Source organism: Gossypium hirsutum, chromosome D02, assembly GCF_007990345.1.
Source record: "Gossypium hirsutum isolate 1008001.06 chromosome D02, Gossypium_hirsutum_v2.1, whole genome shotgun sequence".
NCBI lineage: Eukaryota > Viridiplantae > Streptophyta > Magnoliopsida > Malvales > Malvaceae > Gossypium > Gossypium hirsutum.
Genome location: NC_053438.1, coordinates 42,344,266 through 42,360,975, shown reverse-complemented (window position 1 = coordinate 42,360,975; position 16,710 = coordinate 42,344,266).

Below are 16,710 nucleotides of genomic sequence, written 5' to 3'. Positions count from 1 at the left end.
CAAATTACTTTTAGTTTTTATTATTAGAAAAAAAAAGTACTAGAAATGTGGAAATGGAACATCAATTCCTTAAACCTAAAGCATAATCTAAAAACAATGAAAAATCAAAGAGATTTCTAAGCCTTGCTTCCAAAAACACAGTCAATAGGGGTTGTTTTCAGAATTTGGGTGTATTCATCAAACCGTGGTGGCTGCTAAAAATGGTTTAGGTTAGGCTTCGTTTGAGAGATGAGGCAAGCATTAAATATGATTAGATTTAATTGGGGTTTTTAAAAAAAAATTAAATTTTTGTTGAGGTTTTATATTGATTCAAACCCGATTTGTTATCCTTTTTATGAAGGGTTTTTTATTATCTTCTTTATGAAGGGTTCTCGATTATCTATTTTTTTCAATTTTTATTATCATTTTTATAAAAGGTTTGTTATTTTTCAATTTTTCACATTATGTAGTGAAAGCCCCTAACATCCTAGAAAATGAAGATTAGGAAGCCAATGAAGAGAGTTCTGAGCATACTGGCAGTGCTACAGAAGTAGTTGTAAAAAGTGAAAATGAAAATGAAATAGTTTTTTATTAGGAAGTTGTTTTTAGTGATAGTTTTGAGGCTTGGTTTAGGGAAAGAGGCTATGAAGTTAGTAATGATGAAGAGGAAACATCAAATGTAAAGTCTACTGTATATAGGAATTTGGATGGGTTGAACATGGATGATGTCAAGGTTGAGGATGAGTATGAGAGTGAAAACTCTTGATGCTTTTCAACATTGAATTTAGCATGGTGAACCTAAAGTTCGAGAAGGGTCTAATCTTCCCTAATAGTGAAATTTTCAAAGAGGCTTTAAAGCAATATGGTAGAGTCAACATGTATTATATTAAGTTCAAAAAAAGCGATCCTATAAGGTTGAAGGTAGTTTGTAAGCCAGACTGCAGAAGGATCATATGGGCTTCCTAACGCGCAGCACAACAGACGAATACCGAATAGAGAATCAACACAGAAATATAAAAAATTAAAATGGCTTAATTGCAAGTACGACTTGTCAGTTGTAATATTTTTGTGTTACAACGAAACATAGAGATTCCAATGATCGAACCCAAGAGAGATCGGGTGATAAAGTGACTAATAATGAAAATGCATACAAATACGAAGTCTAGTTAGCTACTTACTAAGTATTTTAGTACGACAAACCATTATCATAGATTAATTACAGTAACTTACACCTAGAAGGACTAAATTGAAAAATACACAAAAATACACAAATATCAATTCAATGGACAAAATTGGTCAGTTGACTTCCATGTTGCTAGTTAACTCTTGGGATAAGGATTTAAATTGTTTAAATTTCTAATTGGTCCAATTTTATCTTTCGGTCACCATTTTACTCTATTAGACGATTTAATTTGGTTTATCTCTTGATCTTACCAAACTAAATCTGGACAATCAAATTGGTCCCTAATAGGCTCTCCTCTCGGTCTCACCTATCTAAGTGTTCGCCTAGAGGTGTAAATTCTACGTTTTGAAGTCTATTCGATTTAGTCCAATTTTTATGATTTAGTCCCTAAACCAAAAACTAACCATATAGCGTTTCCATCAACCAACCACAATAAGATTTAGTAACTACCCATTATCATCATACAAACATCAGTAAAATTCATGCTTAAATGATTCATTAAAAAAAGCATAAAAAATAAGGTTGAGAAAATCTTACTGACTCTTAATGGAGTCTTTGTGAAAGATGAGAGCAACACTGATGGTGATAAAAGCACAACCAAAGGTGAGGTTTTCACAATTTTGCAAATTCACAAAGCTAAAATCTATTAGAAGCTTTAAAGAGAAACCAAAATACAAGGATGATTTTTTGTATCTAATTTTAAAAAACTTAATGCTATAGTAGAACTAAAGCAACTAACAACTATCAACTAACTAAGCTAAGAAAGAAAAAAATCTAAACCTAAAATGGTGAAGAGAATAAAAGAGACGCTAAAAAGATGATAAAAGTTGGCTCTTTTATGTTTTGCATCAAAAGTGTCTTTAATATAGCCAAATTACAACATTAAAGTTAGACAAAAATGCCCTCAAAGTGTATGAGCTTATTTAAGTTGGTGTTGGACACAAAACTATCCCTCTAGTATTTTTCCCCGTCAGACTTCAGTGTCGTGACACCTTTGACAGTGGCACAATATTCACTTTGGGGGTTCTTGATGTCGTGACACCAGCTAGTGACTTTCTTGACAGTGGTCCTGGCTCCTTCACTTCAACCGTCAACAATGGAGTTGTGACCTCGAAGGCTTAGAGTGTTGGAAAATCGGGTTTGGAAAATGTAGTGAAAAATAGATTTGAGGAAAAATTAGAGTTTTAAATTTTTTTTTCAAAAACTAGAACTTGGTTGTGTTATCTAAAGTAATAAACAATTAATCAAAATTATAGTTTTTTGATTCGTCTAGGATGAACGCTTTGACTGAGTAGTCTTCTCTGCTATCCTCAAGCTCACGTCTACCAAGATGGGCTCGCTTTGAATCAAAAAGTTTTCCACAAAATTACCAGTGGGACAATTTCATAATTTCTCTAAACTTCTGGGTCAAGTTGTAAATAAGAAAAATATCTCTAGAAATCTTCTAAAATAATTTCTTCAGAGAATTTTTGCTCTACAACTTTCTCTTGAATTCAAGTGTGTGAAAAATAATGACCCAAAGCTCCCTTTATATAGAGAGAGTTTAAATATGATTAAACTTAATCACTTTAGTATTAAATTAATATAATACATATCAATATAAATATTACATTAAATTTAATATTAAATCTATTAAATTAATAAAATATTTATCTATAAGATAAATATTAAATTAAATTTAATATTAAGATAATCACTTTAATATTAAATTAATAAAATACTATTTAGATACGTACTAAATTAAATTTAATATTCAATCTATTGAAATAATATTATTTGTGGAATAGTTAATCTAAAATCAAATTATATGGTATAGTCCCAGTAGTAGTGTACTTCTTCCACTGCTCAACCATCGAAGAACTACCGTTGCCGACCATCCGTCGACCACTAGAATGTCATTCGCTGGCACCACTGTGCCTAGTGGTGCCATTGTAGGTGTGACACCCTCACCGCACCCCGAGCCAATTCAATTGTTGTCAGTTCGTTCTAGATCAGTGATGGCCCGACTTCACATATTAGGCCCAGTTTGACCAGTTTTTAGGTTTCAATCTTAGTTTTGGGTTCTTGGGCTCAATTTTCGATGTCAGGTCCAATTTTCAAGTTTGATTACTCATTTTGCCAATTGTCTGACTTGAAAATTAATTTTTAAAAATATTATATTAATTTTAATTAGTTTGATTAATTTAATTTTACTTAAGCAAAATTAATTTTCCCAAAAATCACTTAGATTTTCCAAATTAATTTTTTAAGAAAATTCATTAATAAAATTCTCTAGTTGAACAATTCTCATGATTGCCTAATTTAATTTCACATCGAATAAATTGAATCAATTAAATTATTTCCAAAGTTGTAGAATTTTCTTCTGATTCAAATGCAGTCCAATTGAGCTTTTGTTAAGCTAGCAGAGGGACTAATCGGACATATACGGTTAGACTCTAGTAATTGTAATTATGTTTAGAAGCATCATTCCGATAATTCATAATTTACTTAATTATGAAGTTAGTCCACACACTACAGCAAACCTGGCTTTTAGCGGCTTTTTTTGGGCCTATAACTGCGCTTTCTAGCGCTGCTAAAAGTATTTGAAAGCACCGCAAAAAATGTCGCTATAAACTATGTCGCTATTTTTTGTGATGTTTTTTCACATAAACGCCACTAAAGAACATGACATTTAGCGTCGCTTTTACCACAAACGCCACTAAAGAACATGTAAATGTGCTTTTACCACAAACGCCGCTAAAAGTACCATTCTTTAGCGGCGTTTTACATAAAAACGCCACTAACTTTTAAAAACATTTAAATATATTAAATATTAAAATCAAACATTATTAATATCAAAAATTAAATAGTATTAAATATATTAATATAAAAGATCTTTTAAACATTATTAATATTAAACTAATTCAATCTTACATCAATGAGAACAAGAGCATAAATAAGCACATGAAAACAATGCAAAATCAGCGTATCTTAGAAAAAAAGGGTAAAAGTAGATCAGTATGGGGGAAATCTAACTAAATTAATTGCACATGTGCAATTATGTCAAATCATTATAAGGGCTGGAAGTATACATTACCTCTAGGGGTAGACAAATCTAAATGTTTATTTGATTTAGGACTTGATATACCATATCAAGGGTTGAAAGCATATAGTACCTATCAGGATATCTCCCATTAATCCTAATTGAAAGCTCCAACTCAAGAATAAGTTGCTCTAACATGTCTGCTTGTATAAGTGCAAACAGGGCAGGAAATCAGTCCTAATTAAATCAAGCTCTGAACCAGTTGCAAGCAATTAAGGAGAATTCACGTTTAGAAACTTGATTCTATGTTCAGAATAAATGCATGCAAGCAAACATACCTTGCCAGGGTGATCATACAAAGGAGAAAGATCAGAGAATAAAGATGGAACCCCCTGGGAGCACAGAGAAAATATATCATTATTTCACCCCAGAAAATATAACCAGTAAAACTAGCACCATAAAAATTTATACATCATTTGCATATATACCTTCGTTAGAAGAGGCTTAATATAACTAATTGCAGCTTCACAGAACTTGTCTCCTTGCAGAAAATCAAGTGGTATCCTCTATATTTTGAGAAAACAAAATTCCAATATAAGCCTTGGAAAATTCATCATACATCATAAAGAAAATAGGCATTCATTGACAATGATGCACACAGTAACAGCAATAAGTACAATTCTCATGAGTGAGTATATAACAAAATCCCTACAGCTAGAAACTTTATTTCAACTATGCTGTAACCTGGTCTCTTTTCAACTCATGGTCAAGTACCCTCCCCAAAAGGTTGATTTAGGATAATATTTTGCAGCTTAACAGAAAGAATGAGGCAAAGATAGTCGTTGGTAAAAGTTGGAGCATATGAAAGTAGAACTTTAACCACCTAAAGTTCTTACTGTTTGTCACATCAAAACATTAATTAAATATTTCAGTATTACACCACAACCATCTTTTTTTTTCAGATAATTTAAGAATATTACAGGTCATTTATGAATTAGATTCTTCTCATCATATCAGTTCTTATTCAAGCTTTCAAGGTTAAAAAATACATACAAGTAAATATAGCTGCCGCTCCTCTCTAAGAAAGAGGTGAAAAGCTCCTCAGAAAAGCAAGGTTTTTGTTCAAATTCATAGTGTCATTCTATATATATGCAAAGAGAAAGCACGAGAGAGAGAGCAGCAACCTAGAGCACTATATCAGGAACAGAAAATCCAAAGGTACAATTTGGAACTGTAAAATAAAAAGATGTAAAAATTTAATTGAATGAATATGATTAACAGCTAGGACACAATATAGCATCTAATATTAGCATATTCGCCACTAGAAAAATTTTGCAATACAAGTATATCATAACCATCCATATCATTGAAAATAGGAACATGACATAAGTGCACCACCTTAACTGCAGATGACCAAGTGTACTGTTCTGCAAGCGATTTGTGTAATGCATCCAATTGATCAATTTCATCTAAGGAATATTTTCCATTTTCAGAAAACAGGACAAAACATTTGAAACAACATCTTGTATAAGCCAAAATTTATATTGGTGTTGATTGCCTTAGTGTAAATCTGCTGGCTCGAATAGGCAGACACAAAACGAATCGATCCTCTTGCCATCAATTCACTTATAGCCTTCCTAGCAAGGTATCCATTAATCTGCAAATGCGTATGAAAAAACATATTAGACGTAATAACAGAATGCTGGCTTTCACAAGCTGACGTATATAAAAACAACAATCTAGCTGAGGACCAACATCCTGACTAAATGAAATAATCTTTTATTTTGTCTGCTAAAAATTATTAGTTAAGTAATTTTATAAAACATTTATTATTACTATTTTGTATGAATTGGATTTTTATAATAAAAAAAACCAAGTACTCTCAAAATAAATATCGTATATTTTTTAACCTTAGTATAACTGAACTTAGCCTGTTTTACCATTTAAAATAATAAAAATATAAAAAGGTTATATTGACATTATTTTTAATAATTAAATTTAAATATAAAATAATTTTTATTGTTTTTAAACAATAAAATGGGTGATTCGGGTAAAACGAGCTTGAAGTTAGAAAAATTTTTAAAATTGGGCATTGACACAGCCTGGTCTGGCTTGGCCCACTAATATTTTTAACAGTAATAAAACATTTGCAAAGTTTAAGCTATTCAATCAATTCTTATTTGATCATGACGGGGGCAAGGCAAAATAGAAAAACTCACATTGGGTTTAAGGATAATCAGGCTCGAACTGATACTTCCGCCACGTCAAGGTGACGCTTTATCGCTAAGTTATATCCCTTCCCTGCCCCCATCAAGAAATGGAACTGACTACTCCTAAGCCAAAGGATTGGGAAACTCAAGAATGCAAATTCTTATTAAAAAAAAGATATCCCTGGAGCAGAATAAGAATGAAAATTAACACTGTACTTATTAAAACGTTGTGAAACTATTTAATGTCAAATTCTTTGAAAATATTTAGAAACTCAGTATTACTGTTTTCTTATTCCCTCAACAAATATAATGCAACTTTAACAGTTTTAAATACACCGAAACAATTTTGAACCAAATCTTCACACAATTTTGAAGAACCAAATTAATATTATCTATTTTACAATTATATAAGAAATTAATTAATATATAAATTAGAAAACACTAGTTAATTTAAACCCTAAACCATAAACCTAACCCTAAACCCTTAACACACAACCTCTAAACCTTAAACCCTAGCCTTTAAACCATAAACCATAAACCATAATCCCTAAACCCATATTCCATAAACCTTAAAATAGTAACTCCTAAACCTTAAACTGTAAACCATATACCCTAAACCAAAAACCTTAAACTATAGTGATAATTAATTAAATATTTTAAAATTAATACTATCTCTTTTACGATTATATAAGAAATTATTTAATATATAAATTAAAAAACAATCAGTAATGTACCCAAAAAACTTTAAAATTATTTTAAATAAAAGTATTTTAATTTTTCCATTTTTAACAAATATTTTTCTATGTTTTTTATTTCAAATTATTTCTGCGTGTCATTTTTTTTCTGAAGATTTTAAATATTCAATTAAAAATAAATTAAATTTTAATTAATATAAATAAACCAATTAAATAATAAATAGACAGATAAAATTTTTTTGTGTTGCTTTTTTAAAAACGCCGCTAAAGATCGAGCATTAGCGGCGCTTTTTCAAAAATGCCGTTAAAGCCCCGAGCATTAGTGGTGTTTTTTCAAAAACGCCGCTAAAGCCCCGAGCATTAGTGGCGCTTTTCAAAAATGCCGCTAAAGCCCCAATCATTAGCAGCGCTTTTTCAAAACCGCCGCTAAAGCCCCAAGCATTAGCGATGCTTTTTGAAAAACGCCGCTAAAATCCCGAAAGCTCAGAAAACGGCATCATTGGGCTTAGGTTTTTTGCGGCACTTTTTGGAAATCGCCGCTAATGCTCATTTTTAGCAGCATTTTTCAAAAAGCGCCGCTACTGCTTGATTTTTAGCGGCGTTTTTTATCCAAACGCCGTTAAAATTGCCGCTAAAAACCTGTTTTACTGTAGTGACAAGAAGTACCATGATTGAAAACTCATTATTATATACTCTTTATGGAAACAATTCATCCAACTACTTTGTTCAATGACCTTGTCATGTGTGTGTTACCCTCATATGATATCCTTGATTCTTTTGAGTTAAATCCATCCACTCAATACAATTCTATTTTATCTCATTGCCGTAATAATGTCTTCTTAATGATTAATATGATCACTGTCAACAAATGACTATGATAAATTACTCGTTCGAGAACAAGAAACCCATGGCCACGTTCCCTATTTATCAATCCACATAATGCCAATGAGAGGATATCATTAAATCTTTAATCGAGTTATGAATTCCATTGTTGCTAGTAAAGCCATGTCATACACAAGTCATGTACCCAACATACCGGCTATGGGCTCGATCATCTTTACAGCATAAGCCTCCACTTATACCAAAGCACATGAGTTACATACGCATGGTTAGTGACTAACTCAAGATTTAGGTAAATCACACCATGAACATCATAAATGAATTAATTCACAAACAGATTTAAAATTAATTCATCTTGGGTCCAATCTAATGTATCATTCTTCCAATGAGTACATTTATGTCTCTACCCGTAGAGTTAATTGCTTCGATGGCCAAGACTAGCCATCTCCCTGATTGGAATTGTAGAGGACAAAATAATCATTCTAAGTATTTGAATCAAATCCTCACTTTGATTCTTTTACAGGATTATTGACTCGTTTAGATTATCTACTGAAGTAAGTTGGCTTTCTCGCAATGTAAACATTTTTATAGTGCCACTAATCATCAGTTTGAACTTAGACAATCAATGAGCTAATATTTGTTTGTCACAATTCTGCTATTTATACAAAACACAAAAAACATAAACACAAAAGATACAATAATGAAATGTGAAATTAACTTTATTTATTATTCATTCAAATACATAGAAAACATTTATATGTATACTGTAATATAGGCACATTTCCCAACAATCTCCCACTTGCCCTAGTGAAGTAAATGTGTCTTGTTTCGCATTCTCATATCCTCGATGTGTTTGTTAAAAGTCCTAGTTACAAGAGTCTTAGTAAACGGATCCGCAAGGTTATATTCAAAAGCTACTTTCACCACATCTATTATTCCTTCGGCTAAACAGATATTTGGACGTGTGCAAAGCATAACATACATAAGGTTTTCAATTTCCAAAGCATATGGAACCTTACTTATATTACTCTCTTTCTTCTGCTATCTTAGGACAGTCATCCAAAGAAATATGAAAACTCGATGCAGTCAGCTAAGCGCTTGGCTTCACATTGGTCATTGCAAACTGTTTTAAGACCTTATCGATGTATGAAGCTTGTGATAGAGCTATCGTTTTATTCTTTAAATCTCTAAGCATTTGAATTCCAAGAATATAACTAGCTTCAACCAAGTCCTTCATGCTAAACTATAGATTTAACCATACTTTAATCGATGATAATTCTCTTATATCATTTTCGATAAGTAAAATATCCTCGACATACAAAATGAGGAAGACCATTTTTTTCTTATTTTATACGCTTATAAACACGAGGTTCATCAGTATTTTTGCTCAAATCCAAAAGTTTTGATCATTTGATCAAATCTTTTATTCTATGAGCGGGACGACTGCTTAAGTCTATAAATGGATCTCAGTAGTTTGCAAACTTTCTGCTATTTTCCTTTGACAATATAACCAGTGGGTTGAGCCATATAAATGATCTCATCAAGATAGTCATTCAAGAATGTTGTCTTGATATCCATTTGCCAGAAATCGTAATTGAGAACAGTAAAAAAGGATAAGAGTATGCAGATAGACTTGAGAATGACTATCAGAGAGAAGGTCATATCGAAATCGATGCCTTATTTCTGTACGTAGCCTTTCCCTACAAGTTTAGCTTTATGTGTTTCCACTTTTCTTTCTACAATTCTCTTCTTATTGTAGATCCATTTACACCTTATGGGTTTAATCTCAACCAGTAAGTCTACAAGCTCCTACACCATATTGGATTCCATAGAATCCATCTCGGCATCCATGGTTTGTTTTTAGGGCTTGGAATCAATGTTTTGCATAGCCTCATCGTAAGTGAGTGGATCATCATTCTCATGATTGGCTTCCGTATTATAAATACTACCATCATAGATGAAGAAGTCTGGTTTCTTAAAATCTTTCCCACTACGAGGGATTCCCCTATGCTGTTGATCACTTGCAAGTCTTTACACAACTTTATCGAGAATTAAACTTGGTGATTGTTCTACAACTCATGAAAGTTCCTCGAGTACCAGTTTACTTCGAGGCTTAAATTTACCCATACAACTTTTCTCAAGGAAAGTAGCATGAGTAGAAACTTTAATCGTATTATCTTTCAGATTGTAGAATAATCCACCCTTTGTTCCTTTCGGATATCCTACAAACAAGCACAATTCTGTTCGTTCATCCAACTTCTTTGCATTTTTATCCAGAACGTGTGTTGGACAACCCTATATTCTAAAGAGATTTAGAGAGGGTTTCTTTCCATGCCACAGTTCATGAGTGGGTTGGCACATCATTCAGAATATAACAAGCCATTTGTATCGCATATCCCTGGAAAGAAGTAGAAAGTTGTGAATAGCTTAACATTGAACGAACCATGTCAAGTAAGGTTCTATTCCTTCTCCCAGCTACGCCATTCTACTATGGAGTGCCCGACGTAGTCAATAGGGACAAAATCTCATTCTCTATGAGGTATCCTAAGAACTCGTCGAACAAGTATTCCCCACCTTGGTCAGACCGAAGATTCTTTATGGATAAACCTAATTGCTTTTTCACTTCTACACGAAAGTCTCAAAATTTATCAAAGGTTTTGCTTTTACAGTGCATTAGATACAGATATCCATATCGAGAATAGTCATCGATGAAAGTCACGTAATAATCATAACCTCCTTAGGCACTAATGCTCATGGGGCCACATACATCAATGTGCACAAGTTTTAAAAGTTGGTTGGCCCTTGTACCTTTCTCATTAAAAGACCTCTTAGTCATTTTACCTTCCAAGTAAGATTCACATTGTGAAAGACTAACTTTCTTAAGCATACTTAAGAGACCATCTTTTACAAGTCTAATGATTCTTTCTTGGTTAATATGACCAAGTCTTAAGTGCCATTTGTACCTCTCATTAGAGTGAGAAGTTTTAAGCTTCAACCACAAAGAGTTCCATACCTTTGCCCTTTTCACCTAGGATTAGGCGAGATAACAATATATGTCTATACTATTACAAATTTAATTACTAGAAGAATTAAACATGCACCTTTCGAGTTGTATGTTTACTAATTACCATCTTCTCAATTGTAATAATTAACTCAATTGCTTACTAATAACAGCTACACCTTAACAAGTGTTAAACGTGAAACCTACTTGAATGAATAAACAACCAATTACACAAAAGCTTAACAAAGCATAAATAATTTCATGCTAAGGATCCATAAATATTCTAGCATAAAAAATTTAAGTCATAATCATTAAAGTGAAAACCAACAACCAAGTTGCAGCCATGATTTAAAAACAAAAGAGAAAGAAATGGATAAGAGAAATAAAGGATATCAGTTGAATGTCAGTGGTTCTCCGCAAATATCTCTCGTTGCTTCCTAAAAAAATCTTCTTGTCGTTCTCAGACTCAATGCTCTCACCCTTGTGTTTTGATTTTTCTACTTTCAAATTTTTTGTGTTGTGTTCTACTCTATTCTGTCATGTTCTTCACTGTGTTTTTTATGCTATATTTACTTCCTATTTATAGTACTAAGTTCCCTTCATCTTTTTTTATTTTTAGGTGTAGTGGTTCCTTGATTTACTGTACCATTATGGTGGTTCTGTGATTTCTACTTCCCATAATCTAATAGTAGACTAAGTCATTTGTGTATACGTTGGAGATTGACTACCATGCCACAGCTCGCATATCTGCAAACTAGCAAAGTGCGAGATGAGAAATGTGATGTGTGATCTCTATACATGCGATGTGTGAACTGCAAGCTACAATGTATAAGAGTTGTGTTCTGCGAGCTCCCATGCATACGAGCTATGAACTGTGAGCTCCATGTAGACGAGCAATGCATGTGAGCATAGGGTTGTGGACTGCGTGCTACGAGCTGCAATATATGTGATTTGTTGTATACTGCGAGCTCCCCGCCAACAAGCACTACTTGTCAGCTGAGAACAGAGAGCTTGCGAACTAAGATACTCGAACTGAGAGCTGTAAACTGGTGATGTGCGAGCTATCTCCAAGCACTGCATACAGTGAGCTTGTAAATTGAGATAGAGCTACGAACAGAGAGCTCACAAATTGAGATGGAGTTGCGAGCTTTCTCATACAAGTTGCAAACTGAGATGGAGTAATTAGGATGGAGTTGCGAACTACTGAAGTGTGAGTGGTACTTTAACTACAAGATATCCAAGAGCAATGTATGTGAGCTGAACTCTCATCAGCGAAGTGATAACTACTAGCTATCAACGAGCAATGTGTGCTCTCTGCTGCTGAATTTTTGATGCGGTGCTAACTTTATTTTCTCTATTGTCGTTTTACTTTCTTTTACCCAGTAGTTGTCATGGTGCTCCCTGAGTGTGAGCTACCTTGTTTCTATCGGTCTTGAGGCTTGAGACATTGTTTCACCATTACTGTGATTATTGAGTAAACTTTAATAACCACCTTTAAGGATAAAAATGTGTATTTTAGCATGGAAATTTACCAAAAATGCAATATTTAGGTAAAACCTTTCAATATCGAATATTTAATAGAAATATAACATAAATGGCTAATAAATAGCTATCAATCCCTCTTAACTCGCCCGAAATATAAGCTTAAAAGCACTTTAATACTCTATATATTAGAGTTATCAACTAGTTGTCCTCGATAAAAAAGAAAACTTTTTTACTGAATTCCACATGATAATAGCTACCTCAGGGCTAACAAACTATCATATGCTATCACAAGAAAGTTATCTCTTTTAAGGAAATCTCCTCAGTGAAATCCACATGATAGTACCTACCTTAGGGTCAAAAAATTGTCATGTCATCACAAGAGACCATTGATGGAGGCCGTAGGTCTTGTTTAGGGACCTTCTTCCATTCAATCTTTTAAAACTTGTAAGGTTTTGATGTCCAATTTAAATCATTAATGATTAAAAATGTCGTGAAAAATACATATGTCATTCTTTTCCTAAACTATATGGCATGTTTATCATACATATGCATGAACATAGTCAATTTAAATATCATCATGCTATCACAGAAACACATAAAATTATATGAATCTAACCGACCAAAGTTTCCATGATTTCATCCTAGAAAAATAAAAAAATTACAATTATTACCTCAAAGCATAATTTGGGTATTTTGAGTGAAAGTCAATTATCCTAGTTTTGGGTTTCCTAAAACCGCATATGACTTGAAAAACACTTGAAGGATCCACTCCTGAACTGCTATTGCCACCATAGACTTCCATTGCTACCACCATTAATGTCACCATTACCGCGATTTAGCCACTGCTAACCACCGTAGGCAACCGCCAACCACTGTTGTTACTATCACCAGCCATTGCTAGCCACCACTGTCAGAGCACTAGCAACCATCATTTTCAGACCACCATCAATCGATCCTTAGTTGATCCTTTCCCAATTAGCTGGGTCAATTTTGCTTTATCTCGATCAGTCATGGGTGCATATCGATTTTTCAAAATTCGCCAAAAAATTCAGTTACACAAAAATTATGTCTATTTCTGGTCCACATTAAATTTTTAAGAAAAAAATAAAACTTGTCACATCCTAAATTTGGCAAATCCGAGAAAAAGGCATATAGATGTGAAGGGAACCTATTTTAGCGCACTACGATAGTTAGTCCACCAATTTTCAGGCTTTTGGTGAACTAAAATTGGCATAAAGTATCTACCATAGAAATATCTTAGGATTTATTCTCGTAATATTCTTCAATTGAAGAAAGAGTACGACAAGTGAAAAGTACACCTCAGAATATTGGTTGAGCATGACGCACCTACTAAGTATATGTTAAAGTTGTTAGGGGTTAAAGTGTCTTTAAGGCCACACCATATACGAGTTATCGCTATTGGTATGGTACGCCAAGTGCACTTAAAAGATGTGCAAGATGGATTTTGTAATGTGATTGATTGAGAGTCAACTGAATGGATGATCAGTCAAATAGCATCGAGATCTGATTTTCTTTTATATTTCTCTGATTTTTTAGGACATTTAAGGGAAAAATTTTGTATGCATTTGACACTTATCAAGATCTACTATGAGGTATTGAGCATATATATGGTAAGAGGGGAACATTTAGATGGTTTTTCTTCATTCTATTCTACACTTTAGTTTTCTTAAGATTAAATATTCTCTTCTTCCTTATTAAACTAGAAGCTAAGATTTCTAGGATTATTGATGGATGTTTTAACCTCCTGGTAAGTTTGGTATCTCTGCATGTTAGGATTTTGAAAGAGTAAAGTTGTTATGAAGCATAAATGGTAAGATATGAAAAGGCCATACATAGTGGTCGTTTCTAAATGAGATGGTAACAAATTATCTTTAAATGGGTTTTTAATGGTATGTTCTTTTAAGCGGTTTTTGCGGTTGGTTCGTGAGGGACGAATGGGTTTGGAATTCTGAGCTACAGAAGGTGAGTTACAGGTGAGTCTTTATCTTGACTCATGAGTAGTATAATATAATGGAAAGTCGTATGTAGATGTTGCCACGAAAAATTGGTAAAAGTATATATGTGTAAAGCATCGTAAAAAGCTTTGCTTTTTTATAAATGATTTATATGATTTGTTGCATAAAAAATATGAGTTTTGATATGTAATCATTTAAAAGAGGTATGGATAAGGATAAATTAGTCAGGTGAGTGAATGAATCTCGGTAAGTGTAATTGATGTTAAGTGAGTAAATCATTCAATTGTGATGCCTCCGGTAAGGCAGGTACATTGCTAATTTGACAAGCAGATCATATTGACAACAAGTATACTCCTGGTGTAGCCTTCAGTGAAATGTAAACCAGATTGGCAGAACAAGACATGAGGTTGTATAAGTCCATGTGAATGAGACCCGTGGAATAGTATGACAATGAAAATATTCATGGCGTTGCCTTCAGTGAGATGAAAATTAAACTGGTAGATCACGACTTGAAGATATGTATAAGACCATGAAGGAGAAAACCATGGAACCTTTTTCGAGAAAGTTCATCGAGACAGTAAACACGTAACTCTTTGTGATGCTTGTGTGGCGTGATCTGCTACGCCTTAGTGGCGTATTCTGTATTGCCTTTATGGTGAATCATGTAACGTTTATGTGGCGTATTCGATGATGCCTATGTTGTAGAATCTGGTTAACCGCCATTGTGGCAAGATCTGGGTAAGTTCTGTGATTTCTTTGTTAACTAACTCTATGATAAAGATTTGATAAGTCTGAAGATAAATTGGTTTGGTTAATCTTGTGATGAAATTGAATGAGTTTTAAGGGGAGTTTCTTGAAAAAGAGTATGCATCTGTATTTCTAAAGAGGGAATCCGTCATAGTAGTCTGTCAGTACAGGAAATTAGCATATTTGTAATTATGAAAAGTTTAAGTGTTCGCTAGATCTGAGTTTTTCTATGCTATTTAGGGAAGTAATTTGAGTTATCTGGTAATCGCTAAATCTAAATGGTTTTGAAGTCTTGTACAGAGGCCATTTGGAATCTAAGCAGCCTGTTAAGATGGGTGTTCTCATGTTATGTAACTTAGTCATCTGGAATTCTTGTAGATGATCTGGAATGTTTCATTATCAATATAAGTTATAATCTTGGGTTGATTCAATATATGATCTAATCGGTAATCTATTAGCTACCAGAATTAGTATGAGAATTTGCCACAGTTAATATCAATATGAAGTTCAACTTAAGAGATCCGTTGGTTTTACTATCCGCTAGGAGCAGTATTTGTGAGTACCCATCCTGGGGGAAAAAGTATTCTATGTTTATTTGAAGGAGAATTTGTCGTAGGTAGGCTCTGTATGGATATTCTTTTGAGAAGAATAGTTGTTTTTCAGGATAGGAAATAAAATTTGTATTAACTAGTAAGCTTCGGAATCAGCCAAAGAGTGAAGGGTGAGTAGATACATTAAGTATGGATGTTGGTGTATATGTATACGTCTAGCATTAGGAAAGTATCCGCCAGCAATAGAGACGAATTCCAAAATCTTCATGAAAAGAGTTCACCTAGAAAGACTTCGAGGTAATCTAGGTTAAAACTCATTAAGTTGCGTGAACTTACAAGTGTTTGTTCATGTTTAACGTTCTGCTGTAAGAGTGAGTACGCCAAGAAGGACCAAGCCAAGAATTTTCCAGGGTAGCAGCAAGTTGGGATATTATGCATACATAGGACATCTTAGGAGTGTGACGTATAGTACACTGCACCATAAGAGTCTGTTTTTAATAAAATTTTACATTGTAACATTGTACACTATTTAATACTGGAATGTAATTATTTAATATCCTCTTTTATATTAAAGAATAGTTCAAAAGAAATAATATATGCGTTTAAATATAGTTACGATAGTAGTTTAAATTTTTATTAAGTGTTTATGTTGTAACATCTGATATCCGAATCCGGCAATTCGGTTGGGTAAAGGATTATACAGAACTTACGTGGGGATGATAGTCCATGATCTAATTACATATCCTAAGAAATATTAAAAAATATAAATACAACCACTTTAATTTCTAGAAATCACAATTTTGACAAAAAAAAATTATCATATAAATTATAAAATAATAAAATACAATCATTCACATACAAAACCCAAAACATGCTAATAATTATAAGAATGTCACATCATATAAAAAATTAACCAAACATGAAGAAGAGAGAAAATGCAAAATTAGTTTATACCAAAAACATAAAAAAAAACCTAGCTTTGATACCGATTGTTGGAAAATCTAGTTTAAAAATGGTTTCT